Below are 27,567 nucleotides of genomic sequence, written 5' to 3' on the forward strand. Positions count from 1 at the left end.
TAAATCAGAAAATGTAACAATCACTTTCCAAAAATATAAAACTAAATAACATCCTGATAATAGATTTCAGTTTTATATACTAACATGGACATACCTCACTCCCATCTACCCGAGCCCTACAAATGAATCATACAACTAGAAGTATATGTCCTAATATATTGATCTTGATCAATATATGATTTGTGGTTCGAACGAGGGTACGAGAACTCCTTTAGATGCACATGGGATTAAAACGGAACCATCTATCATGTCCTCTAAAGAATAATCATATTTTTTGGTAATGTCATTCATAAGCCATCCTTCATTCCACGGGCACAGTCAAGAACATGTGTCAGAGCAATTTTAGTGAAAAATGTTTGGTGAATGTTATACAATACTTGACGGTAATAATTGAGGGTTTTGTTTAACATAGACATCGATTATACAAAAAGCAAAGCTAATACGTAAGCAAGTGTTGGCTAAAAATATGCTAATCAACATTAAGGGTTGTAATTATTTTCTGAACATAGGTTGTCAGATAAGGACACTTAAATACAATCACTAAAAAGATATGTGCAAACTTCGAGCACTGAAATTGCAAAACTACATGTTCTTGTTTGACAACAAAATTACAAGGTCAAGACAACACACTCTTTAGAATTAGTAAGTAAAGTAATAATTTACGCGCGGTATAAAAGTGGAATACACACGACCTTGAAATGTCTGGTGGGAAATTATTTATTCAAAGGTGACAATATATAGCATCTAAGGACAATGACAAGCAAAAGCAGACTTCCTACTCATAAAGAATATCACTATATTCTGTAAGAATATTGTATAATCCGATTCCTTCCTAGCCTTAGAGCTCAAGATATGAAAATTACAATTATGATTGTGTCATTTTCAAGCTTGGTCCCATAAAATCTAAAGGCAACTAGTGTGCAATTACTTGCCTGGTCAGAATTACCTCTTGGTAATACTCCTTACACTCCTCATGGTTAAGATCATCTTCTTTCATGAAGACATACCTAGCCACTGCCATGTGCTCTCTTCCTGGAGCTTCTCAAAGCATTGGATGCACTATTGTTGCTCTGTAATTCTCCATCACAAGATATCTCTCTAACAAGACAACATCATTTTCCAACAAAGAAATCATTTGCTCCTTCTCCTCATCCTTAACATTCCACACAGTCGGCTTCCTTCCTCTCTTTGGCATACTTAAATTGTAGTGGATCTATAGTGTTTTATCACTATATGTATATATGACAAGAAGAATCTTACTCCATATATTCATCTTTCTCAAAATAGGAGTTGATGTCAGAAAGTGGGGATAGAAATACCTTATATAGGTGGAAGTGAATCCAAATTGGAACCACCAATCCATCTCTCAATGGCATCATTCCCGTATATTTCCTTCCTCTCTTTGGCATACTTAAATTGTAGTGGATCTATAGTGTTTTATCACTATATGTATATATGACAAGAAGAATCTTACTCCATATATTCATCTTTCTCAAAATAGGAGTTGATGTCAGAAAGTGGGGATAGAAATACCTTATATAGGTGGAAGTGCATCCAAATTGGAACCACCAATCCATCTCTCAATGGCATCATTCCCGTATATACATTTTCTGCCACCGGAGACAATGTTCGGCAACCCCCACCACCATCTTCCTCATCCCATGCCAGGCTTGACGCTGTTGTCTCGGTGCAACTCCCCTCCGGTGACATTAGACACACCCAGGAGGTTGCATTTCCTACCACATCTCACACATCTCTCTATTCCCAAGTGTGAATATATGGGCATGCCTTTTTTATAGTAAGGATATTGATGACAACATGTGGGATGAATTGAAAGATTTGGTACGTGCAAAATTTGAATTCAGAAAAACTTTGATGCTACATGCTACTGAATACATGCTCTAAGAATTTCATATATTAAACGCGGCACATGTTTAATTAAAACTAATTTTTTCCTCAGAAATAGAAAGTAACACTTGTTGTTGCTGAAGTGATCTATATATGCATGTAAATTTGTGTATTTGCTATTTGCAAAGATCGGGACATCACGTGTTACTGATTGTCGATAATAAAAACCAACATATACCCTGGTTTGTGAAACCAAACTTAAAGTATACAATAAGTGAACCAATAATTCTTTTCTACTTAGAAGGGTTTGGCTTGTTCACAAGTTAATAATTAAAATCAGAAAATGTAACAATCACTTTCAAAAAATATAAAAATAAATAGCATACTAATGATAGATTTAAGTTTTATATACTAACATGTACATATATACCTCACTCCCATCTACCCGAGCCCTAGAAATAAATCATACAACTAGAAGTATCAGTCCTAATATGTTGATCTTTATTAAGACTAGTAGAGTGCCCGTGCGTTGCCACAGGCTCTTGAAATAGTTTACAATGTAACATGTTAAATTCCATTTTTTGCAAACAATATAACACAAAAAAATTTATTTAATAATTGAAGTCCATTTTTGCAATGTAAATTGATAACAGAAAGAAAAAGTAACGACATGTCCATGTAACAAACTGAGTGATGTTCCAACTAAATATCTATTACAAAACTATTAATATCTAGATGATGCGCTTAAGAAATTCTTTCACAATATCCGGAAAGCTTTCTTTAGCTTCATTCCCACGATGTTTTAGCAAGTATAATAAAAACTGCTTCCTCAATTCACACCCATCCTGCACAAACAATACATGTAGTTAGTATTAAAATTTCATGCCGAAGGTCTTAACACATGTAACGGACAATACTCACTGAGCAAATCGGCTTGACCAATTCTTTACCATTCCACCAGAGCATAAAATGGAAAACAAAATATCCAGACACATTCCTGCAAAACTTTAAATTAATAATATAAAGAATATAGTGATAATAAAAGTAAATGTTTTTCGTATGGATTCATTACCCATCTATACTCGTTGGAACACCAAATGGAAATAAACGTTGCTATTTAGATATATCATAATTCCAACCAGGCAGCTTTATTTCGAGTGCTTCTTTGAAATCCCTTGCAAAACTTTTTAATTTCAGTGCATGCCTTATCTTTTTTTCCTCTAACGATTGTGATGTTTGAATAGGATCCATAATATATAGGCGATGTGCCTCTTTATCGATGATGTACAAGATGTATCGGCCGATTGATGAATAGGGAAGATAAATTTACAAGTGGAGTTATTAGAAACAACAATAAACCATGATAACAATGGACAAATAATTTTACTTACCTTGTTGCATGATGAGATATCGTTGTCCATCCCAGGCCAACTATCAAATAATGTTGCCAACGTCTGGATAGTGTCCTTCTCGCAAAACTTCTGACCTCGTGTTGACTCTAGCAACATGGACTAAGCAAAAAAAGAAATATTGGTTCAACATGTTGTTAATAATGACACATAAATTGAATAGTTACGGTAACTTACACAAAATCGTAGATCCATGTAGTGTACGGGAGGGTCTGTGAACAATACTCCCTCGTCACATGCCAGCATACGCACGGCGGTGTTGAAGCATTCATTGTCCATGGGCTGCTCCATGTTTAGTATGCACTGAAGTTTCTTAAGACTTAAGCCCACTGGATCGGGTGTCGAGCTCCGGACCCATAACTTCCTACAAATTTGGATGGTAAGAAGAACAATAATATACATCCGCACATTAAATATTGACACATGATACTTACTCCAGACATCCGGCATCATCGATCGACATGATGTAGCTGCAAAGGCCGGCAAGTAATTCACGTTTCTCCGTGGGTATGGTAGTGATTGGGGTAGGACGTTTCTCTTTGACAACGTCAGATGGATTCTCCAGGATCTCGAGATCAGAATTAGCTAAATTTCCCTCATCGTCAGAATTATATAAAGTTTCTTCATCGTCAGGTTGATGGTATATGGGAACTCCTTTTAGCTTATTCAGCTCTGAATCGAGCAAAATGACAGCTATTTTTTGTCGAAAATGTTTCATATCCTCCTACAAGATATATATTTATATAATATTTCTTAATAAAATAACGAAATAATGTAAAAAAATGAAATACCTGGGTGAACTGGTCTGATAGTCCATGTGATGACCAGTATTCCATATAATTTAGCATAAACAATCCACATGATACGCTATAATATTATAAAATAATGCTTTAGATTATCACACATATGAATCAAAAAGACAAACCATTGTAACAAGTGCTTACCCATCGGTTTGTATTGCCTTATGAAACTGCTCTACAACCGTCCATTTTGTAACATTGAGATCGGGCCACTTATGACCTCTGATAAAATCCGGGCTATGCTCTACAAGTTTCAGACGCTTCTTGAGTCCTAGCAACTATTAATCACACCATATAATATTACCGATCGAGGCAAAGAAAACATATGTTAAGATGAGTAAAAAAATAGATAGTTACCGTAGTAGAAAGGTCATTGCGTTTGACCCGAGAACCAAGTGAGTCCAATACTTGAATCTCACGTTTTTGTGCATTGGCGACTGCTAGATACCAATGGTAGCCCGGCATGTTAATCGGAATGAATAACTGATGTAAATATCATACAAGTCACGGTAGCAATTAGATATAAATATTAATAAATAATCATACATATGAATTAAATAAAAACATACCATAATTATATGCATGGATAACGAGACAAAAACTAACCATATCTTGTTGTAGATAAGTATTAACATGATGCACGATGCAGTGATATTTTGATGGGTCTATGTCTCTTTCCCCGTCTTCTTTTATCTGGCCTGATACAAACGTGCTAACAATGTGTACCTTCTCACCCGCCCTGTCTTGTAGATGGTCGTGAGCAAGCATGCAATATATGTAAGCATTTATCACCTGTAATGAGCATTTAGATTATATTTATATTTTATGATATTATATATTGTTCATAGTTTTAATTACAAAGTTTGTGCAATTGGTCTTACACCGTCATGTAAGAACATATCATCTTTCATAAGGCATTCCAATTCGTCGGTTGACAACAAGGCATCTCCAATGTCCATGAATTGGGTATTCTTCGGGGCAGACTTGATTGATTCGATGACTGTAATATCCCTAGGGGTACAAACATAGTCTGTCGAATACATAAAAATATGAGCCAACTTAACAATCACAATGAGCAAAATTAGTTCAATACAAAAGACAATATCACAAAAATAAGATTCATAATAATATTAAAAAATACCTTGTGGGACAATATGTAAATTAGCATTCTTTTTTGGTTTGTTATGAGATATAACCTCTTCGACATTTTTATGTTGTGAATTTTCTTCCACTTTCGACGACATCGCATCTGAACCCTCAATGGATTCTTTCCGTGCATCTCCAAAGTCCATATCCATGTCTCCTCTATTCTAGAAAAACAAAAATATAAAAATAGCCCTTCCGTATTATCATATATAAGATACAAATTGCGGAATGTTAGCTATATGCACCTCTTCTCGTGGTGTTTCACTGTGGTTTGTCATCGTTGCATCAGTGAGTATGTCGGAACCCATCAATTTATATATATGCTGAAAAATAATTAATACTTTTTACTACATCATAAAATTATATTTGATATATAATAATATGCTAATAAAAAAGCATTTGGTTATATTAGAAAAGAAGACACTTTAATCATTTTACTAACACAACAATTCGGGGAAAACAACAAACTATAATGTTCATTTATAAGTAAGTAGGCGTCTGAGATTGCTTAAATTATTTTAAATTAATTGTATAGGCTATGGAAAATTGCCATACAAAAACTAAAACAAACAAACCAACATTAACCAATTATATTTGTTTTTTCTATGATTTATTTTGTGATACCCTTAGTATATGTCATAAGCATACAAATATTTATTTTTATGGACCATGATTAATATATATATATCTATACAAATTTGAATAATTTGTGAGGTATGTATAATTAAATATTTATGTTGTTTTGTGATTTAAAAAAATAATTACAAAACAAAGTTGAGACGTTCGCTAATAACAAATATACCATGATGAAATATATATGATATTTCCTACTGCATCATATTATTATATATAATATATAATAAAAAGAAAAGTGAAACTAACACAACTTTTTGCTATGCAAAAAAAAAACCTATTTGTTTTTATTAGAAATATATGTTGTTTAAATAAGTGTCCTACCCATGAAAACCCGGGAAAAACAACAAACCTCAATGTTCATATATATATAAGTAAGTAGTCATTTGATAATCATTTAGATTTTTTTGTAGACTATGAAAAACTATCAAAAAAACATCACCCGCCTCCCCCCTGCGGTCGCCTTTCCACCTACCCCGCCACTTACCTTATCCATTCCACTCGCTCCTCTCCCCTCCACTCACTTCATCTTCCCACTTTCCCCTCCGCCGCCGCATCGCCGCGTGTGTCCACGAGCTGGCGGCCGCGCGACTCCGCCCGCCACATCAGTCCCTCTCCTCTCCTCTCGACTCACCACACACGATGATTCTCACTCGCCACCTCTCGCCCTGTCACCTCCCCCCGCCGCATCACGGCGCGCGTCGCCGAGCCCGCAACCACCACGCCATATTGCCGCGACCACCGCACCAGTCTCCGGCGAGCCGTGCGCGACTGATGGGGACGCACGCATCGAGCTTCGTCGCCCAGGCGCGGGTGCTGGATCCGGTCGCGTTCCGTTGGGATCCGCGGCGGTGTTGGTCTCCGGGGAGTTCGACGGTGGATCCGAAGCGGGGCGCATCGATCTACAACGCCAGTAGCTCCGGTACGCAGATCCGACCCCTTTCCTCCTCTAATTTTCCTTTTGTTGCATCCCTGAACTGATCTCCTGCTCGCTGATGTATCGAGGCGCCATGAGATGAAATCACAGGCAGGGCTAGGGCGAAGACGGCTCCCCGACGACCAAGACACGGCCAAGGTGGTGCAGCCTGTGGTCTACATCACAGGCAAGAATCACCACCAAGAGGTCGGGTCACGGTGGTGCAGCCTGTGGTCTACATCGCCTACTACTCCGTCGTCTTCCGCAACCCCCACCACTTCGGCGGAAAGGTGAGACAAACGGCCCCTCCCCGCTCCCCCGTTCACATGAATCCCAACAACATCATGCGAGTTCTATGCTTGTATACTCTATACTTCAAACTATCATCATGTTCATTGCCAAAAGTATCGGTGAATCCCGTGTTTTCAGATAACAACAAGGTTTCTCCTTGCATGATCAGATGGTGCTCTCTAGGTCTAACTTACAGTGCAAGTAGTCCATTTAACACCAAGTCAGAAGAAATAAACTATATTCATCCAGGTGATGCCATTCATTTGCTAAGTGGTTATAAACATTTTTTGGTCTGATGCATTTGCTTCTGAATCATGACATGTGTTGTAGTTTACCTGGTTATGTGCATGTTCATGTAAGGAGAGCAAGGATCCCTGTGAGATGCTACTCTATTTTTGCCATTAAATGACACTATTGATCACAATCTTGCTACGGCAGAAACACTATTGATCCGTAGCGTCATAATTTTTTATGGGTTAAATAATAGGGATATTATGTCAAACAATTGAAGCACATTTTTATTATTAGTGCAATGCAAATTGATTGTGCAATTTGGGATGTAAGAGCACATTTAGATGGAAGTCATGGTAATAGAATAGGAGTACTAAAAATGTTATGTGTGTTCTATACAGAACGCTTCCCCTTCTATTACATGTCTTGGTCATATGCAATCATCCACCACATCGGTATAACTAATCCCCGTTTGATAGCACGGTTTTTTCTTAGTATTGTAAGAATATTGCAATTTTTTAAAATACCATGGTTTAATTTACCGTGAGCTGTTTGGCAACCACAAAAAACTAAAGTATTTATACTGTGGTATTGTCAAAACCGTGGTATTTTCTCTGCATTAAAAAAGAACCCCAGACCTCTTTTTTAAAAACAGAGCACGCGAATAAAACGAGCATGTTCGTTATCGCCTTCCTCGCTCCCAAGCCGTCACTGCCGCCCTGAAGATTGCCAGCCATGGGACAAGCCAAGATAAGGCAATGGAAAGAATAATGGTGTACTTCCTACTGGCACTTGCGGTTCTCCTCTCCTCGCACGCGCCGTGCGTCATGTTGGCCCATGGCCACCTCATGCCCAGATTGCTCATAACATGACCGCGCACACTGTTGGCTGCAACACTAACTCACAACGCACTGCTGGATGTGTTTGCGCAAGCCGTTGTGTGGGATCATAGCCACATCGTATGTGTGCCATGCTGCCATGTCACGGCCTTGCTCGCCGCTGCTTGCTGTGCATGCCTTGCTCCAGAGCGTCGCCCCATGCCTCAGCGCACCTTGCTCGCCGCTGCTTGCTGTACATGCCTTGCTCCAGAGCGTCGTCCAATGCCTCAGCGCACCTTGCTCGCTGCTGCTTGATGTGCATGCCTTGCTCCAGAGCGTCGTCCCATGCCTCAGCGCACCGTGCTCGCCGCTGTCGTTCAAGTCACAGCCAAGCCAGAGCGACACCGCGCACTTTTGTGTGGCGCCGTTGTGCGCCCTCTATCATTGATGCATAGCATGCGGCCGAGTCTGTTTATGCATGGCCGTTCAGTTTGCAACAACTGGTCAGCTAAGATCGTCCATGTTTGCACCTTTGCTATGAAACGGCTAGCTAGCTAATTTACATCGTTGCAAACATGCACCAGCCAAACACTCTCACAGTATTCCCGATACTACAAAATACTTTGATATGTCAAAATTATGGTTTCTAGTACTTATCGACAAAAATACCGCAGTTTCCAATACTATAGTTTCTGCAGTACTTTGCTGTCAAACACTGCATGCTTTAATCTGTTTTCATGCTGGCCAATTGGAATTTCTCTTCATTTTGTCGAAAAATGGATGTGTAACCTTTTGATTAACCTGTAACATTAAACTTGTCTTGTATCTACTTGATTGGTTTTTCCAAATAATATGAACACACACACTGAACAAAATTTACATGGATTTACAAGATGGGCAATTAATCTTAGTCTCCTTCCTCTTACACTTTTCATATGGTATAGTTCGTAATTAAGTTTAACAGGAATCTTGATTATACTTTGTTGAAGTTCAGGTAGGCATCAGGGCCAGGTAGATTAAAATTGCCACTATTTGCGTAAGTAGCACTGCCAAATGTATTCTAAGGATTTGGCCTTAATCACTAATTATGAAGATTCAGTTTTCATTGTGCCCACTTGACGCTGCCAGCGAGATCCTTTATGCCTTATAATTTAGGTTGTTGTATTCTTTCCTACCACATCCATTGTGTTGCTTTGTTATGCTAAATTAACCACTAGATCGGGAGTATGCTATCAGCAATATCCTTTATGCCTTCTAATTCAGGTTGTGTTATTCTTTCCTACCATGTCCATTGTGTTGTTTTCCGATACACGGGAATTAGAGGAAGGATGTTGGTTTGAACTTTAGACTTGTATCCTGTAGCTAGCTTGCATTTCGTTGACATCCTATCTGGTGCTTCTCCTCATCATTCAGATAAGCGAATGAATAATGACATGCCATACACGAAGGCTATCTCCCATATTGTTGGATCTCGAGTAAATACTTATGCAATATCAGTTTCTTGTTTTCAGAAACTTAAAAACAGTGGCATACAATATTGTCTCACAGAATAGTACAAGCTCCTGCCTTCTAGAGAGCCAATCATACCTATCTGGTTTGATTTGATGGAGGATTATGAAGGGTGCCAGTTCAAGAGATCATGTGCAAGTGAGTTTTTGATTTTCTTTACTATATTGTTCATATAATTTAACTATTTATTATTATTTTATACATGGACTTATAGCTATGTTGTTTACCTTACGAGCAGTAGTGTCTTAGAACATGTTCATAATTCAAGCAAAACTTGGTGACATGTTTCTAATTCATGATGGTCTGCAAGCTATGATTTCTGAGCCGATAGAAAGTTTAAATATTTGTTACATTTGGCAGGCAGAAGGTGGTTTAGAATATTTTTGTTATATTCATTGTATTACTTGCTCTATCTTGAGAATGTAGTTGGTATTGAAGTATTACATATCCATTGTGAATAGTTTTAGACTATTCCATCGAAACATTTTGTCATCATGCAATTTCTATTAAATGTAATGACTTACAATTATGACTCTGATGATATATATCTTCAGAAGATGGTTATATTTGTTTGTTATCTGGCATGTTGAAACACTTAAGAAGTTAATTGTTTGTTTTTCTGGCTCAAATATATTAATGAGAATTCATTAAAAAATTAGGCAGTCAACTATGGTCATAACTTAAAAAGTTAGGTGTATGCCACACATGCGATGTCCACAATAGACTGTTAGCCTATAATATCTGCAATAACTGTTTGTATTCAGTTCCAGCCCACCCAATAGGACTGCTTGATTAGATCTAAAATCAATTGTATTGGCTGATACTATCTCCAATGGTGTTATTTCTTTGGAATTTGATGGTATGCCTGACCAAGCATGATCCTAATCTAATAACTGTTACCCTTTTACAGAATAGAAAGATCCAGAAATTTTCATACCTAGAGGACCTCGCCTGCTTGGTGCTCCTTGATTACAGAAGGTACTCCTCCGGAATATGTCCTCCAAGTCTGGGTATTTTGATCCTTTGGTATATGTGATGGGCGAAGGGAGAGTAAGGAGGGGGATGAGGGATGGCATAGGAGGTTAACATATATAGGTTGGCAATTAAGGGGAAGGCTGGGTAGCAGATATCTTTCCAGTTCTACCATATATATTAATGTATGGTGCAGATATCTTTCCTTTTTTCACCAGACACACACCTCATAATAAATTAGAAAAGATGTCAGAAATCAGAACTTACTAAAATACTAAAATGTTGTATTAATTTCCTAAACAACTGATCATGGCATAGAAGTTACTGATTGCATGCCATATAACAATGAAATATCTTATTTGTATATTTAAATAATGTTTCTATTTTTATTATTGTTCAGTTTGAAAAGGTAAACATGAACTTTCTATATAATTTATGTGTATTTAATTAGTTCAATGTGTACTATAAAAGTTCAGTTAACAAACAAATAATCTTAAATGTTTTGTTTCTGAAAGTTGGCAATTAACAGCCTTCTGATTTTGTTGTATGCACAATCAAAATCGACTGGGTACAAGCGGCCGTAGGTCACTAGGGGGCGTGGAACTGCCGCAGCCAATCTCAGACAAAGCAGACTCCAGCGATTTTGACCAGCCAGGTACATCCTCTACACGACTAAACGAACGCAACTTGAACAAAATTTGACTTGATTAGTATGGTAGCTTAGTAGTAGTAGGTTACTGCACTCTTATTTATGTCGAACAATCACTGCACCGGACATGCAAGCCTGGGATTATATATGTGTGGGGGTCTGTGATATTGTGAGTGGTCTGACATATGTTTAGCTTGATGATATTTGCACAAACTGTGTAAGACAAACTAACTGTTTGATTTGTTAATTTCTCTTTGACGCGCAAAGCAAAATGCATCGTCGTCTTGGTTGGCTAGGATCAAATTAACCAACCAAAATTTATAAGTTATATTCTCTAATTATAGTGTTTGCCCTAAATTGCTTGATGGTTTCCTCACTTGAAATATTAATATTGCTAAGCTCAATCATGGTATGATCGCATTGTTTTAAAAAACCAATGGCGTTAAGCACATTTATAAGTTCAAACACACGGGCTGTTGAATATCAGTCTTTTTTTAATCAAAATTATTATGAATATACTTCGGTGTTGTGGTGGCTCTTTGATTTCCCTGTACAAATGTATGTTTTCAGTGCAAATGTGTTCCTTGATCAACTAAACTTGGTGAAAGTACAATCTGGGGGAGCCTTGAAGCCTTCTCATGTAAGAGTATAATCAACTCGATTTTGATAAGTGAGTCCATTACATCATTCTAATAGGATTAAGTTACACTTTAATTTGTAGGCAAAGCATGCAAACATGATCATTGGATTTCAGTAATAATTGAACATGAGGTAAATACGTTCCATCACACTATGATTTACGACAACTGCTTTTCTTTGATTGCTAATGTTGATAAGTAGGCATTGACGTGATACTTATATGTAGTTCTTATTGGCAAATATATAGTTAGGGATCGTATTGTTTTTAAGGCGTCCGTAAGGACCTGCAAGCTCAAGGCGTCCAGCTTGCCTTAGGTACCCGAGTAAGGCGTCCGACTTAATCTTTAAGTCGTCAGAAGCGTTGCTAAGGCGTTCAGGTTGGCGCCTTGATCCAGATTGGACGCTTTGAGCTTGCCAGACAGGCAGGGAAGTAGTTTTAGGCGGGAAACAGCCCCCCTTCTACCCCACCATCCTCTGCTCTTGATGATGCTCATGTTAAGTTGTTCATTGCTTGCTGTTATCAGTTGTTCAATGCTTCCTGCTTTGCCGGTTGCTCTGCTAGCTGCTTTGTTGTATCGCAATAGAGAATTCACGACGTGCACAGTAACATATCTACTATTAAAGTGGTTTTGGTTTTTACTGTACGTACTGATCAATAAGAAAAACCATTCCTCTCTCATTTTTGTTACTATATTCAGGAACACACAAAATATAATCAGCGCTTATTCGCTAGCTGGAATTGAAGGCAACAGCGAGAGAGGAAGATCAAGGACAACTTCAAAATAAAATAATATATGCAAGGTACATGTTGTATGACTGTCATTAGTTTATTGGCTACTCTCTAGCTGGAATGTGATTATTACTGACGAAGAAAACCTCGTATAGTGTAATAGTGCGTGTATGGATGGAGTTATACTATACGAGGTAGTATATGATGTGAGGCACGGAATGTTTGAAAACATCACCTGGTCTACTTTAGGTATGTTGTGAACCTGCCATGGTACAACACAAAAGTACTACGGTTCACCTGGAGCACCAAACCTGGTCCAAACTGGTCTAGAATTAAAGATAAATAAACAACCAAAATAGCTAGTGGATGCCACCATCAAACACTCTTTAAACTTTAAAAATATTTCAGAAAATGTCATCTGATAATCTTATCAGCACGGGCATTCAAACATATTATTACCTAGCAAGCAACTAAACATGATAATATTTTTAGGTATTTATCGATGCAGCAGTCCTCCTTAGCCACCAATAAATCTCAACGATGCTCTAACTTGATCTGGAATGTTATCCTTTGCTTCATTCTCCCTGACCATCAAGATCTGGACCATTAGTCGCTTCCTGAGACTTTGTGGATCCTTCAAATTAAGCATATAAAAGTCAGAAGATATATTTAGCAAATATATGAAAGCTGTAACCTCATTACAAATGCACTTACATCAGTCCTAGGCATGTTATGAACCATGTCATTCCCGATAGTTTCATACAGTAGGGCCATCTCCTGTAAAACTTTGAATCCAGAGTCCATGCTGTCACAAAAAAAACAATATTGTAATAGCTATATTATAACACACACTAATATCTAAGACAAATTTAAAACAGTACCGCCGAGGTGAAACATGAATATTCTCTTGTTTGGGCCATTCCAGAAGTTGGTTGTTCCTATCAGGGGCCTCCTGTTGCAAGATAAAGCTCAATTCTTGCTTCACTAAAAGGGCTTCCCTCTAAAGTTCAGTGTCATGGAAGTCCTCCTCAAAATGAAATAAAGCCTGGTTTGAATAATCAATAACGATAGTCCTCTCCATTTCCATTTTCACTGCTAAAAGACCGTATGCCGAATCCACGTGTGCCAGTGGGAGAATATACTGCATTTGGTAGACAAAGGTAAATGCCAAACAAAATAACCAAAATAATTTCCAACAATGAGAAAACTTGCAATTGTAGGGGTGTGAAACACGTCGTATCTTGGAAAAGGTTCAAGCACGACATTGTTAATGAGCGCATTGGTGCGCTGTTCTTGGCTTAACCAAGTCTGCCTTAGAGCCCGTGCTTGCTCATGGAATCCCAAATTGAAAAAATGTGTCTTTCCAACAGAGCTGGTGCCTGCGGTCCTCTCCGCTGCGTCGGTAGTAATCTTACGCACGGCAAGATATTGATTTCATGAAGGTTGGGAATGCCAAGGCCCCCAAAATCTTTTTTCATAGAGACCATCCCTCAGTTAGCTAAATGTAGTTTTCTATGTCATACAAAGTCATTCCACAAACAATTAGCCATTTGGGAGTTGACCATATGAATAGCCCACTTAGGGAATTTGAAGAAGGAGAGAAGATAGACAGGAATGCTGGCAAGGCAGGCCTGAATCAGAACCAATCTGCCCAATCTGCCTTTATAGGATACGAGCTTTCCTCCCCATCCAGCAATTATTTTAAGAATTTTATCCAGCAGAGGTTGGATATCCCCTCTTCTTAATTTGTCATGGTGTAGAGGGATCCCTAGGCATTTAATGGGAAATGTCCCTCCACTACAATCAAGTATGGAGAGATACTCTTCAAACTCAGGCCTCTCAATGTTAATGGGGATGAGTTCACTTTTAGAGTTGTTAATCCTCATGCCAGAGACCTGTTCAAAGCAGGTCAAGACAATATTGAGGTTCATAGCATGTGTAGGATTCTTATCAAGGAACAGAATGGTGTCATCTGCATACTGAAGGCAGATAATACCCCCAAGGCAGACTCCAGGGCAGAGCCCCTCAATTAGCCCCTGGGTAGCAGCTTTGGCTAACATATTGGTAAGAACATGTACTACTAAGTTGAATAGGAGAGGAGAGATGGGGTCTCTCTGCCTCAGACCTTTACAAGTAAGGAAGAAGTCACTTTCTACATTATTCAGCTTAACACCACTGATCCCCCATGAGTAAGCTAATAAATCCATTGAGTCCATCTATCCCTAAACCCTCTAAGCTTAAGTAATTTGACCAAGAAGCTCAGATCCACCTTATCAAAAGCTTTCTCATAATCTAATTTGAGGACAAGGCCCTCCTCTTTACCAGAATGAACTGAGTGCAACACTTCATGGGTAGTGACCACACTTTCTAAGATGAATCTCCCTATGAGAGAAGCAGATTGATTACTAGCAATCAATCAGATTGATTACTAGCAATCAATCTTTGCAGCACTACAGAAAGTCTATTGGTGAGGACCTTGGAGAAAATTTTAAAACTACAATTAATGAGGCTGATAGGCCTAAACTTCTTCATAGAAGTAGCCTCGGCTTTTTAGGAATGAGAGAGAGCATGGCAAAATTAAGTCTATATATGTCCAATTCTCCTTTATGGAAGAGCTGGAACAAGGGCACAAAGTCTACTTTAATGAGCTCCCAAAAGTGCTGATAAAACAGGGAAGGGATCCCATCAAGGCCTGGTGCCCCATCTGGGGCAGATGCAAAGACACCTAATTTGATCTCTTCCTCAGAGAAAGGGGCTTCTAGCAAGGAATTCTCCTCTACAGAATCTCTTTCTGCCTCAGAGAAAAAAAATCAGGACTCAGCTTAAACCTAGAACATTCCTTCTTTTTGAAGAGGTTTTTTATAGAAATCACTAGCAATTCCCAGCATGTCTTTTATATCAGTAACATGACCATGGGGGCCATCTAAGGAGTGGATACGAGTTTTCCTTCTCCTTTGATTAGCTACTTCAAGGAAATATGCAATATTTCTATCTCCCTCTTTAATGTCCCTATCTCTAGACCTTTGTTTAGCTTTGGTCTCCTCTTTGAGCCAAATCTTCTTGAGTTCACCATGAATGAAATTCATTTTGGTTAGCTCAGGTCCAGAAAGATCAGAAGTCTCTGATTAAATGTCTAGAGCATCACAATCTTGCAGAAGAATTCTTTTGTATCTCCTAAGATTAGCTTCTTCATTAGAGCTCCACCCTTTTTTGTGGCTTTCCTGAATCTTCTAATTTTTCTCTGCCAGTTTTCTAAGAGAGATGCAACCCCTATGGGTTCTGCCCAGATCTTCTTGACCAGGTCAGAGAAATCCTTCCTCGGGAGACACCACTTCTCAAATTTAAAACTACTTTTCCTAGGTGTTTGGTTCACACCAGAGTCCAGAGGATAGGTGTGTGATCACTACCACATCTAGGTAAGGCTTTGTAAGGGGACAGAGGAAACATTCTATCTAAGCTAGTGTCAGAGAAAATTCTATCAATAGTAGACATAATTAGGTCCACCTGGTTGTTAGCCCAAGTGAATTTCCTACTAGACAATTTAATTTCTAAAAGGCTCCAGATCTCAATCCAAGCATTGAAGTTATCACTCTACTTATGATTGATCACACCATTACTTTTGTCATTAGAGCTCCTGACCAGATTAAATTCCCCACCAATAAGAGTAGGGGTATCTATATCCACAAAGATAGTGTGGAGCTTAGAAATAAAGGCCTCCTTGCCTTCATCATAGGAAGAGCCATAAACAGTAATCAATCTAAAGATTAGGCCATCTGATTTGATCTTGACTAGACAACTAACATAAGAGCCTAGGTGGGACCAGTAAATGACTCAAAAACTTCTAGGTCCACTCCCATCAGGATGCCACCGGCAGAGCCCTTTGATGGGACGTGATGCCACCGACAGAGCCCTTTGAGGGGGCTTTCTTACTGTTATCTTTAGGGACTTCCATGTTTTGAACCACTTTGAATTGTTGAGCTTTCTCAATAATAGTTCTTTTCTCACCAGCCAGACTAGAGCTCATTCTGGAAGCTTGAATAGGGCCCCATTTACTCTGGCTTTTGGGTTGATGGAGCTTGGGGAATTCAGTGTCATATTGCTCTTCTGGGGTGGTAGCATTGGTAACTATCCCAATGTCAGAGGACACCCGATCCTCCTGCATTTCTTCAGGTTACATTTCAGAAATTGTATCATCATAATCCACAAGCTCCATCTCTCTGATTAAGTTGAATCCCATAGCATCTCCTTGGACTAAATTAAGTATTTTCTCCAAGTTACCGGTCCTGCGCGATTATTGAGAATCTGGCAGCCGTGACTTCAAAAGTGATGTTGGGGTAATTTCTCCAATCATGTGATTGTGGCCAATGGACTGAGATCTGGGATTGGTAATTCCAGAGCCAGTCCCAGAACCATGATCAGACCCAGTCCTAGAGCCTCTGTTGGATCCAACATCTTTAGAAGTGTAGTCTCTATGTTCTGCCTCCATGGAAGGTTGGATGCCAGAAGAAGGGTTGGTGGAGGTGACTGGATCCGTGGGAGGTATATATGAGGGGTTCAACCTCAATAAGCAACCTGTAGATCTTGCCATGAATCCGAAACATCATCTCTTCTGGAATTTTAGATGGGTCTTTACAGACAATTTTCACCCTAACAATCTCATAAAAGGACCTGAAGTTGTGTTGCCAATCCACATCAGTTAGGACCCCTAGGGTGGAGGTAATCTGGTCCAACATAGACCATTCATACCATAGGATTCATCTTCTTGATTTTGATCCAAACCTCCTGGAGCTCATCTTCAGCCTCAACATTGCCTTTCCAGACTTCCACATTGACAATGACATTATCTTTTTTTGAGACCAAAACAAGGGTAACCAGCTACTTGAACCACATCAATCTTAGGGGGGAGTTTTACTAGGAAAGACCACTCATCTAAGCATTGATCGGCCATGGCCAGTTTGTCTTGTAGATGTCTGCAAATTCACTAGCTAGTTCTTGTTTAGTGACTTCACCAGATTCCACAAACACAATACCAACATTCTTTAGAGCCCCTAGGTGTTGAGCATTGACATCTGGTTTATCTACATGGTAAAACCCAAGACCAGGGGTAGCACTGCCAACATATCTAGCAGAGGTATGGGGTTTCTTCCTAACAGGGCAGTTGTCAACCTTGTGAGTGACCATTTTACAGATGAAACAATTTTTTGGCTTCCCACATTTGTCCACATGATGACCAGGATCACCACAATTGTAGCATACTACATCTAGGTAAGACATTAGGCCAGAGTTTGAGACTAGAGGAACCTTAGCAGCCTGGTCCTATTTCTTCTTTTGAGAGTTCTTGTTTTGAGACCTATTACTGACCTGACTCCCAGACGTGGCAGGGTTGGCATCTGCAGACCTTCCAGGGCCTTGTCCTTGTGGTGGACCAGGAAGGGGGGGGGACCACTTCTGCTGTCAAACCCCCATGCTCTCCCGACGCCCTCCTTTGTTCTTGCCTCTCCCGTGCCCTCGTCTGGTATCTCCCATGGTGGATTGTGTGGCGGTGGTGGTGGACTTGAGGAGGAGGAAGGAGGGGGAGGTGAGATTAGGGTTGGCCGACCCGTCTCTATATATAGGGCCCAGAGCTGCCTGTGGAATTCCTTTGCCCAGTCACCATGGCAGTAAGGCAGGAGCTCCTCCATGTTGGCGCCTTCATCATTACTTTTTGGGCAAGATTTTTTTGGCACGTCTCTATTTCTGCACGAAGCTCAACCCGCCTTCTCTCTGCATCACCAACAAGGCAGGTCCATAAACATGCCCAAGCGCAGCCACTGCAACAGTAACCAACTGCTCTCCATGCGCAGCAAGCACAGTGGAGATCAAGCTATGCAATGGCCGCCTCAGATGCTAATCATTGAGACTCCATTCACCCCGATGAACACATGAATGGTGTTTGTGGTAAGAAGAGATGCTGCATTGGCGAGGCCGGATTTCCTCCGGGCAAGTTTGCTTCCAAATGTTTTCAGCTAGGTGGTCGAAATGCTCCTCTTCAGCAGAGCCCTATGCACCCCTCAAGCTTCTGCGCCTGAAATCCGTTGACCCAGGTACCGCACCCATGACTCCGGCGAGCGGCATCGCTATCAACCCGTAGCTGCGGTTGGCGACAGGTACATCAGGGGATCCACATGTTCTGATTCCGGTGGAACCCTGGTAGGCATCAGGTCTGTCAAGCACTCACATTGAGCAACATGATCTGGATCCTCTGATTTCCCCTCTTGCTTCTCCTAGTCGACGAACACAATCGGCGGCTCTGACGGGTGTAACTTCCTGCGTTTCTCCTCCAAATTGCCTTCGAAGTAGATCCTCCGAGCCAGATTCAGTAGCTCCTGGTCCATGTGCGCTTTGTACGTCAGCGCCCGCCGACGAGAAATTGAGAATGGATCTGAGCCCGCTTCCACCTCCTCCTCCATTTCCCTCTACTCCCGAACACACAGTGTCCAGGAGAGGGCATCGTCGTGGATCTACTCCGCCCGCTCCGTCCATCTCCTCCCATTTGTTTCCCTCAGGACCTCCGGCGAGACTGCATCGAGGGGCTGCAACATCTCTAGGAATGCCTGGTAGGCAAACGACAGTGGCATCCAGTATCCTCTCCCCTCCCTGAGCGGAATTCTCGTAGATCTGAGGGTGTGGGGCATGGGGGCGAGCGAGCGGCGGAGCTCTGGGGTGGCTATGGGTGGGCGAAGCGGCAAAGGTGGCGGCGAGGGTGGGGATCAGATGCGGGGGCGGCGGCGTGCGGTCGCGAGAGCGAGGCGCATCGGCTAGCGGAGGGAGGCTGCGGCGTTTTCCTATTGCGAGGGAATTTTCCTTTCTTTGTTGGTGGGGAATTGACAGTTCGCATCGTCGTTTATCCCAGCTTTGGGCGGCCGGTGATGCATGCTTTCGGTCGAGGGGCATGCATGCATGTTCAGATGGTTAAAAATAATACACACTTTGTTTGCTAAGTACGTATACGTCTTCCAGTTGATGCCGCAGTCGACTTGTTCTTTTTTCTCGCGCGCGAGCTAACGCTACAATCAATTAATCCCCAACCGCTTACCGACTAATAGTCAAACCTACTTAAAAGGGAGGAAAATGTGCATAGGCTCAAGGATGGTAGCTTTTTTTGAAGGTAACTAGGGAATTTATTTAAAGTTCATCACATCCGGAATACAAGCAACATCTGGAAGGATCCCTAACCACACATGGCGGCCCACCGGCAGAGACACAGCTCCTTTTGCAACCGAGTGGGCCTCAAAATTATTTTCTCTACGCTCAAAATGAAAGACAACTGAAGAGAAAAGGTTCATGGTAATGTGTATATCATGCAGAATAGGCGCATACACTGGTAGAGATTGTGTGCTGATGTTTGAAACCAGCTCTAGACAGTCATACGCAATCACCAAATCCTGCAAATTCAGATCGCGGGCCAGGGCAAGTGCTTCACTACACGCGTGCGCCTCCAAACTTGCCGGGTCGATCAAGCCTTCAAAGACCAGTGCTGAAGCTCCAAGAAATTTCCCCGACTTGTCTCGACAAACCACAGCCGCTGCTCCCTTCTCGCCCAGGGTTGACAATGCTCCATCGCAGTTGAACTTCACCGCTTCACCCTCGGGCGGCAGCCATGCCCGTGCTCTCGGAGCAGGAGGCACATGCATCGGTCGCTCCTTTTGGGACTCAACAATGTCCAGGTCCTCCAAGAAGCGCCTAATAAAACTCATGGTTGACAACGGGCTCTGGAACTCATTCTCATGGATTGCTTTTCGGCGCGCCCACCAAATTGCCCACATTGTCACTACAACCCGAGTTACATCACGTTGGCTTGTTGATTCGAACAACCAAAACAGCCAAAGACGGGCATCAGTGGTCTGGTTTGATATCACATGCTCTAGGAGCTCTTCATCACCCAAAGCCCAAACGCATCGCGCCATGCAGCAGCTTAACAGAGAATGACGCCAAGTGTCCTCATCTGCCCCGCAAATCAAGCATGCTGGTGAATTTGCCATATTTCTCTCATGACGCACGTGCCCCATCAGGATCGAGGTATGCGCTAATCTCCATACAAAAATTTTGATCTTGGAGGGAACCCGTACATTCCACAGCTGCGACCAAGATTTCCTATCAGCTGTAATGTTTGAATGTCCCGGCCGATGATCAAGCCAATCCTCCCTCTGAGCCTTGACTGTAGAAATCATACTGTAGGCCGACCGAACCGAAAAAACACCCTTCTTGTCATAGTGCCAGGCCCAAAAATCATCCTGCACCCTAATACTTAGTGGTATATTCTGAATAACTTCAACATCGGGAGCGATAAAGTGTTCCGTTAGCACCTGCTTGTTCCACGACCTGGTGGTGGGATCAATCAGCTCCGAGACCAGAACTAGAGGGTTGGCCGACCGTGAGCATATTGGCCTGAGCTTGTAATCCCTTGGCAGCCAATTGTCGTGCCATATGTACGTATGTGATCCAGAGCCGATGCGTTTGATGAGTCCTTGCGCTAGCAAATCTCTTCTCTCTAGTATGGAGCGCCAGACCTGGGACGGACCTGCACCCAACGTGGCATCCAAGAGGTGGCAATCTGGATAGTACCTGGCTTTTAGAATTCGAGCGCTGAGCGAGTCCGGATCCTGTAGTAGTCTCCATGCTTGGCGCACGAGTAATGCTAGGTTGAACAGCTCCACATCCCTAAAGCCCAATCCCCCCATGAACTTTGGTTTCGACATTGTTTTCCATGAAACCCACGCTATTTTCCGTTGGCCATCCTTGCTTCCCCACCAAAACTTACGGATCAAGCCGTTGATATGCTCACACAAACCCCTTGGCAGCTTGAAACATGACATAGAATACGTTGGAATAGATTGAGCTACAGATTTTATTAGCACCTCTTTCCCTCTGGCAGATAAACACTTCTCCATCCACCCTTGCACCTTCTTCCAAATTCTATCTTTCAAGTACTTAAAGGATCCCTCTTTGGCCCTCCCCACATCCGAGGGCAGGCCCAGGTACTTCTCTGTTAAAGATTCATTGTGGACAGTGAGGATGTTCTTGATGGAGTCACGAGCAGAGTTGGGTACTCCTTTACTGAAAAAGATAGATGACTTCTCCATATTAACCCTTTGTCCGGAGGCGTTACAATAGATCCGCAGTAGCTCATCAATACGTGTGGCCGTATCATCATTTGCTTCAAAGAAAAGTAGGCTATCGTCAGCAAAAAGTAGATGATTAACAGATGGTGCATTTGGTGCGACTGTGATCCCCCGTACTCCTGCACCAGATTTTAGTAAACATGAAAGTCCTTCAGCTGCCAACAAGAACAAATATGGTGAGCTCGGATCGCCCTGGCACAATCCCTGAGAAGGCTTGAAACCATCCAGACTCCTGCCATTAAACATAACCGAAAAAGAAACGACGTCACACATCTCATTACTGTCTCAGTGAAGCGGAGGCTAAAACCCATCCTTAGCATTACAGCTCTCAAATACGACCACTCCAAGCGATCATACGCTTTCATCATATCCAATTTTAGAGCACGAAACCTATTGCCCTTCACCCTCCTAGTCTTCATGTAATGTAGGCATTCATAGGCTGTAATGAAGTTATCTGTGATGAGACGACCAGGGACAAAAGCCGACTGCTCTTCGGAAATGATCTTAGGGAGGATTACCTTCAGCCTGTTGGCTAAGACCTTTGAAGCGATCTTGTAGATCACATTACAAAGGCTTATCAGCCGAAACTGTCCTAGAACTTTTGGACTTGCTATCTTTGGAATTAAAATGATGAACGTGTTATTTATCTCCTCCGGTGAGTCCACACCATCAAGCACTCTAATGATTATCCTTGTAACTTCATCACCACATAAGTCCCAATGCTTCTGAAAAAATGTGCAGGGAAACCGTCCGGCCCTGGCGCCTTCGTTGGAAACATTTGAAAGAGAGCTTCTTTAACCTCATTATTGCTATAAGTGGCATTTAGGCGGGCATTCATATTACCATCCACCCTCATCGGTATGTGCGATAACACGTCTTCCATACCTATCGTTCCTTCCGACGTATAGAGGTTTGAGTAAAACTCTGTAGCCATATTTACCAGTTCCGCCGGATCCGTACAAGTGGTTCCATCCGCACGATCAAGTTGGGTGATGCTGTTTTTGGCCCGTCTAGCACTTGCCTTCCTCTGAAAGAACTTAGTATTGCTATCACCCTCGGACAGCCATGTGATACGAGACTGCTGTCTCGCCATTATTTCCTCCCTGTACGCGAGTTCCACCATGCGCTCCTCGACCTTGCGTTCCTCCTCACTAGGTCCGAGTCTCAAAGGATCCGCACGCAGCATAGCAGGTTTCTGTCGAAGCGATCGTTGCTCTTGCCGAACCGATCCAAAAGTAGTACGTCCCCAACTGGAAAAAGAAGTGGCCACTGACTGTAATTTGTTGGCCAAATCCGACACCGACGAGGCCGGGCCATCACCATTCCATGCTGCTTCCACCACATCCTTGAAACGACCATCTCTTTCCCAGACACATTCATATCGAAAAGGCTTCTTCACCGCGATGCGCTGATTCCCCGCTTCCATCTCATTCATCAGCAGAATAGGGCTATGATCACTCTTAACTGCTGTTAAATGCTCCACTCTTGCAAATGGGAACATGTTGGACCAGCTTGCCGAAGCTAGCGCCCGGTCCAAACGGACCCTACAAAATTGGCCACCTGTAACACGCTTCTCAAAAGTCCAGTCTAAGCCGGTATAGCCCAAGTCCGCCAGCTCACATACATCCACCGCCTCCCTAAACCCCTCCATTTGAGTGCTATCCCTTGGATTAGGGCCCATTTGCTCCTCCTGGCGAAGTATCTCGTTGAAATCGCCCATGCAGAGCCACGGTAGCGTGCTTTCTCCCCTCAACCTTTTCATGGTATCCCATGTTTTGTACCTCAAGCTCCGATTTGCCTCACCATAAAAACATGTAAGGCGCCATTGTAAGGATGGTAGCTAGGCGACCTTTCGCGCAGGCTGATTGAATTAAAGTTCAATTTGACTTGATGGGCCGTTGGCCCAACTCTTATCACGAAGAACGCTAAGTGGCCAGACTCTATACCATATATGTAGACCAGAGAGTGGCTTCAAAAGTACCTGATGTGACGGGGCAATCCCGACCATGACTAGACTGGGTTTGAATGAGGGTTTGCACCGAAAACGACTCTGAAACGTGGGAGCTTTCGAGGCACTTTTAAGAACGCTGTGCATCGTCGGCTCTTTGGAGGCGTTACTGGAATACACCATCATTAACCTTTCCCTTCGGTGTTATTTCTAGCGTTTTGGAGGAACGCCCCTAAAAACATGTAAAGGCATTTCTGTGTCATTTAGAGGCATTTTAGAATGCCTCGTAATGTCTGTTGTGTTATAGTGAGTCCGATTCGAGCGGCTAGGACACCGGCCGGGGCTCGACAGACATCAGTCCCGGTTCGAATGGGACCTTTAGTCCCGATTCCAGACATCAACCGGGAGTAAAGGGTGCCGCGCATGACGCAACCCCTTTAGTCCCGGTTGGTGTCTAGAACCGGGACTAAAGGGCAGGCCTTTATTCCTGGTATTAGAAACCAACCAGGACTAAAGTTTTGCCTATATATATCCTAGCCCTTGCCCGCCCTCTCCTTTGTTTTTTTGTCGTAGAAGGTGGGATATATGTGTGCTATTTTGTTCTCCCTTCCTATGCACATGAGGTGTTCGATGAAATGCCCATGCCATACTTAAGCTTTCTCCTCTTTCTTCTCCCTTGTTCTTCCTCCAAGCTCCATTTTCCCAAAGATTTGTCTAGATTTGGCAGTGCACCAACTATCCAAGTGTTCTTAAAGGTTAGCAACTTCATCCTTTCATCTCTCATTGCTAGTTTAGCTAATTAATTTCATGCTCTAGAAGTAGAGTGATTTGTGGGTTTTAGTTGAGGAGTGTATATATGTGGGAGTTTATTTGATTTAGATGCAATGTGAGCTCAAATTAACTTCTTAGTTTGCACATGTGTAGGGTTCCGTCCCATCCCCGTCCCCGTCGATCACCCGCGTCGATCTCGTCGCCGGCACCACCGTGGTGACCCTCTTGTTCTTATCTTTTTTTAGAAGAAAAAAATTCTTACTTGTATGATTTTGATAGCTACTTGTATAATTTTCTTACTTGCATTATTGTTTGTTATTATATAGTGCCATGGTTTTGATATCCGCCCTGCCGGCTCTCGTCCGGTCTATGATTCAGATGTGGTATACTATCTTTTATAGCTATTTGTTTCATTTAGTGTTTATGACAATTATGCTGACCAACTTGACATAGATATTTTTATCTAGGAGGTATGTGAACCGGAAATTCCAACCGACCCTCTTGTCGAGAGGTTAAATTTAGTTGAAAAAGAAAAAAATATTTGAAATAAAAACTGGAAAGAATTGAAGAAGAGAAGATGAAATTGGAGTTGGATGTTTCCTATGTCGTCGATCTACACAAGATTCGGATGGATGCAATGCGCTTGAAGATTAGAAAGATTAGAAAATACGCCATTGATCAAGAGGCCTAGTATCATTATGCTATTGGATCAATTGTTACCTTAGTTGCGATTTTGATCGCATTTGTTGTTGCATTTAAATGTTTTACATAGTTGTATTAGTTTCAATGTATGTTTTAGATGCTCCAGATAATTGTATGTTGTTTTATGAGAACTATGTATGAACTTTATGTATTTATTTTTGCAGTAATAACATTTGATCACTACTACTTTGGTTTTAATATGATGAACTTGTATTAACTTGGTCATTTCTCTATTCATGATGTTCTGTAATGGTTTTTGATATACTTAATTATATAATGCAGATGAACCGGCAATGGATGTACAGTGACCGATGCACTTCCGTGTACATTACGGGCCTGCATACTTTTATCGATGTGGCTGAGGCGAATAGGCAGAATGGTTTTATGTATTGTCCATGTACTGTCTGTGAGAATACGAAGAATTACATTTCCTCAAAAACCCTTCAGTTCCACCTACTTAAGTCCGGTTTCATGCCCCACTATAATTGTTGGACCAAGCACAGAGAAAGATGGGTTATGACGGAAGACAATGAAGAAGAAGAGGATGATGACAGCTATCCTATGTTCCCTGAATACGGTGATACTGCAATGGGAGAAGCTGAAGATCAAGAGGCACCAGATGTGTCCGCTGATGATATTCGCCTGGTCATTGTTGATGCACAGAGAGAATGCGAAAGGGAAAATGATAAGTTGAACTTCGACCGCATATTAGAGGATAAAAAAATGGTTGTACCCAAATTGCGAAGATGCCAATATAAAGCACGGTACCACACTGGATTTTCTGCAATGGAAGGCAGAGAATGGTTTATTTGACAAGGGATTTGAAAAGTTACTGAAAATAATGAAGAAGAATCTTCCAAAGGATAATGAATTGCCTGACAGTACATACGAAGCAAAGAAGGTTCTCTGCCCTCTAGGATTAGAGATGCAGAAGATACACACATGCCCAAATGACTACATCCTCTACCACAGTGAGGAGTACGAGAATTTGAATGCATGCCCGGTATGCGGTGCATTGCGGTATAAGATCATACGAGATGACCCTGGTGATGTTGGGGGCGAGCGCCCCAGGAAGAGGGTTCCTGCCAAGGTGATGTGATATGCTCCTATAATACCACGATTGAAACGTCTATTCAGAAACAAAGAGCATGCCAAGTTGTTGCGATGGCACAAAGAAGACCGTAAAAAGGCGGGATGTTGAGAGTACCCGCTGATGGGTTGCAGTGGAGAAAAATCGAGAGAAAGTAGCTGGAGTTTGCAGATGATGCAAGGAACTTATGGTTTGGTATAAGTGCAGATAGCATTAATCCTTTTGGAGAGCAGAGCAACAATCATAGCACCTGGCCTGTGACTCTATGTATGTATAACCTTCCTCCTTGGTTGTGCATGAAGCGGAAGTTCATTATGATGTCAGTGCTCATCCAAGGCCCTATGCAACCCGACAACGACATTGATGTGTACCTAAGGCCATTAGTTGAAGAACTTTTACAACTATGGGATATCAAAGGTGTACATGTGTGGGATGAGCACAAACAACATGAATTTGACCTATGAGCGTTGCTGTTTGTAACCATCAATGATTGGCCAGCTCCTAGTAACCTTATAGGACAGACAAATAAGGGATACAATGCATGCACGCACTGTTTAGATGATACTGAAAATCTATATTTGGACAAATATAAGAATAATGCGTACCTGGAACATCGTCGATTTCTTTCGAGCAGGCATCCCTTAAGAAAGAAAGGCAAGCATTTCAAAGGTGAGGCAGATCACCGGAAAAAGCCCGTCCCCTGTACTGGTGATGATATAGTTGATATGGTCAAGGATTTAAAAGCAATCTTTGGAAAGGGTCCTGGTGGATAACCTGTTCCGAATGACGCTGACAGACACACACCCATGTGGAAGAAGAAATCTATATTTTGGACCTACCCTATATATTGAAAGTCCTAAAGATCCACTCTACAATCGATGTGATGCACGTGACGAAGAATCTTTGCATGAACCTGCTAGGCTTCTTGGGCATGCAAAGTGCTTGAGGCAGGAAGCCGAGAATAATTTATGTGAATAGCTACCAGAGCCCTACAAATGAATCATACAACAAGAAGTATCTGTCCTAATATATTGATCTTGATCAAGATATGAGTTGTGGTTCGGAGGAGGGTACGAGAACTCCTTATATAGATGCACGTGGGATCAAAGTGGAACCATCTGTCATGTCCTCTAAAGAATAATCATATTTTTTGGTAATGTCATTCGTAGGCCATCCTTCATTCCATGGGCACTGTCAAGAACATGTGTTAGTGCAATTTAGTGAGAAATGTTTGGTGAATGTAATACAATACTTCACAGTAATAACTAAGGGTTGTGTTTAACATAGACATCGATTATTATCCA

At 41.6% G+C, this 27,567-nt stretch overlaps 1 long non-coding RNA gene and 2 pseudogenes across 1 annotated transcript; 1 reads left to right on the plus strand and 2 right to left on the minus strand.

Moving 5' to 3' along the window:
* Nucleotides 1–2,845: 2,845 nt before the first annotated feature.
* LOC147961908 (uncharacterized) lies at nt 2,846–5,639 on the minus strand (annotated as a pseudogene).
* A 712-nt stretch (nt 5,640–6,351) lies between these two features.
* On the plus strand, nt 6,352–24,855 carry LOC147961909 (uncharacterized). The gene is made up of 8 exons (XR_015611539.1): nt 6,352–7,042; nt 9,604–9,739; nt 10,512–11,228; nt 11,793–11,862; nt 11,944–11,993; nt 12,560–12,662; nt 24,625–24,687; nt 24,798–24,855. It is a non-coding gene; the product is annotated as an uncharacterized LOC147961909 (long non-coding RNA).
* On the minus strand, nt 16,448–17,043 carry LOC147961910 (uncharacterized; annotated as a pseudogene).
* Nucleotides 24,856–27,567: the final 2,712 nt, after the last annotated feature.

Source organism: Triticum urartu, chromosome 7A (genome assembly GCF_056163025.1).
Source record: "Triticum urartu cultivar PI428250 chromosome 7A, HENAU_Tu73, whole genome shotgun sequence".
NCBI lineage: Eukaryota > Viridiplantae > Streptophyta > Magnoliopsida > Poales > Poaceae > Triticum > Triticum urartu.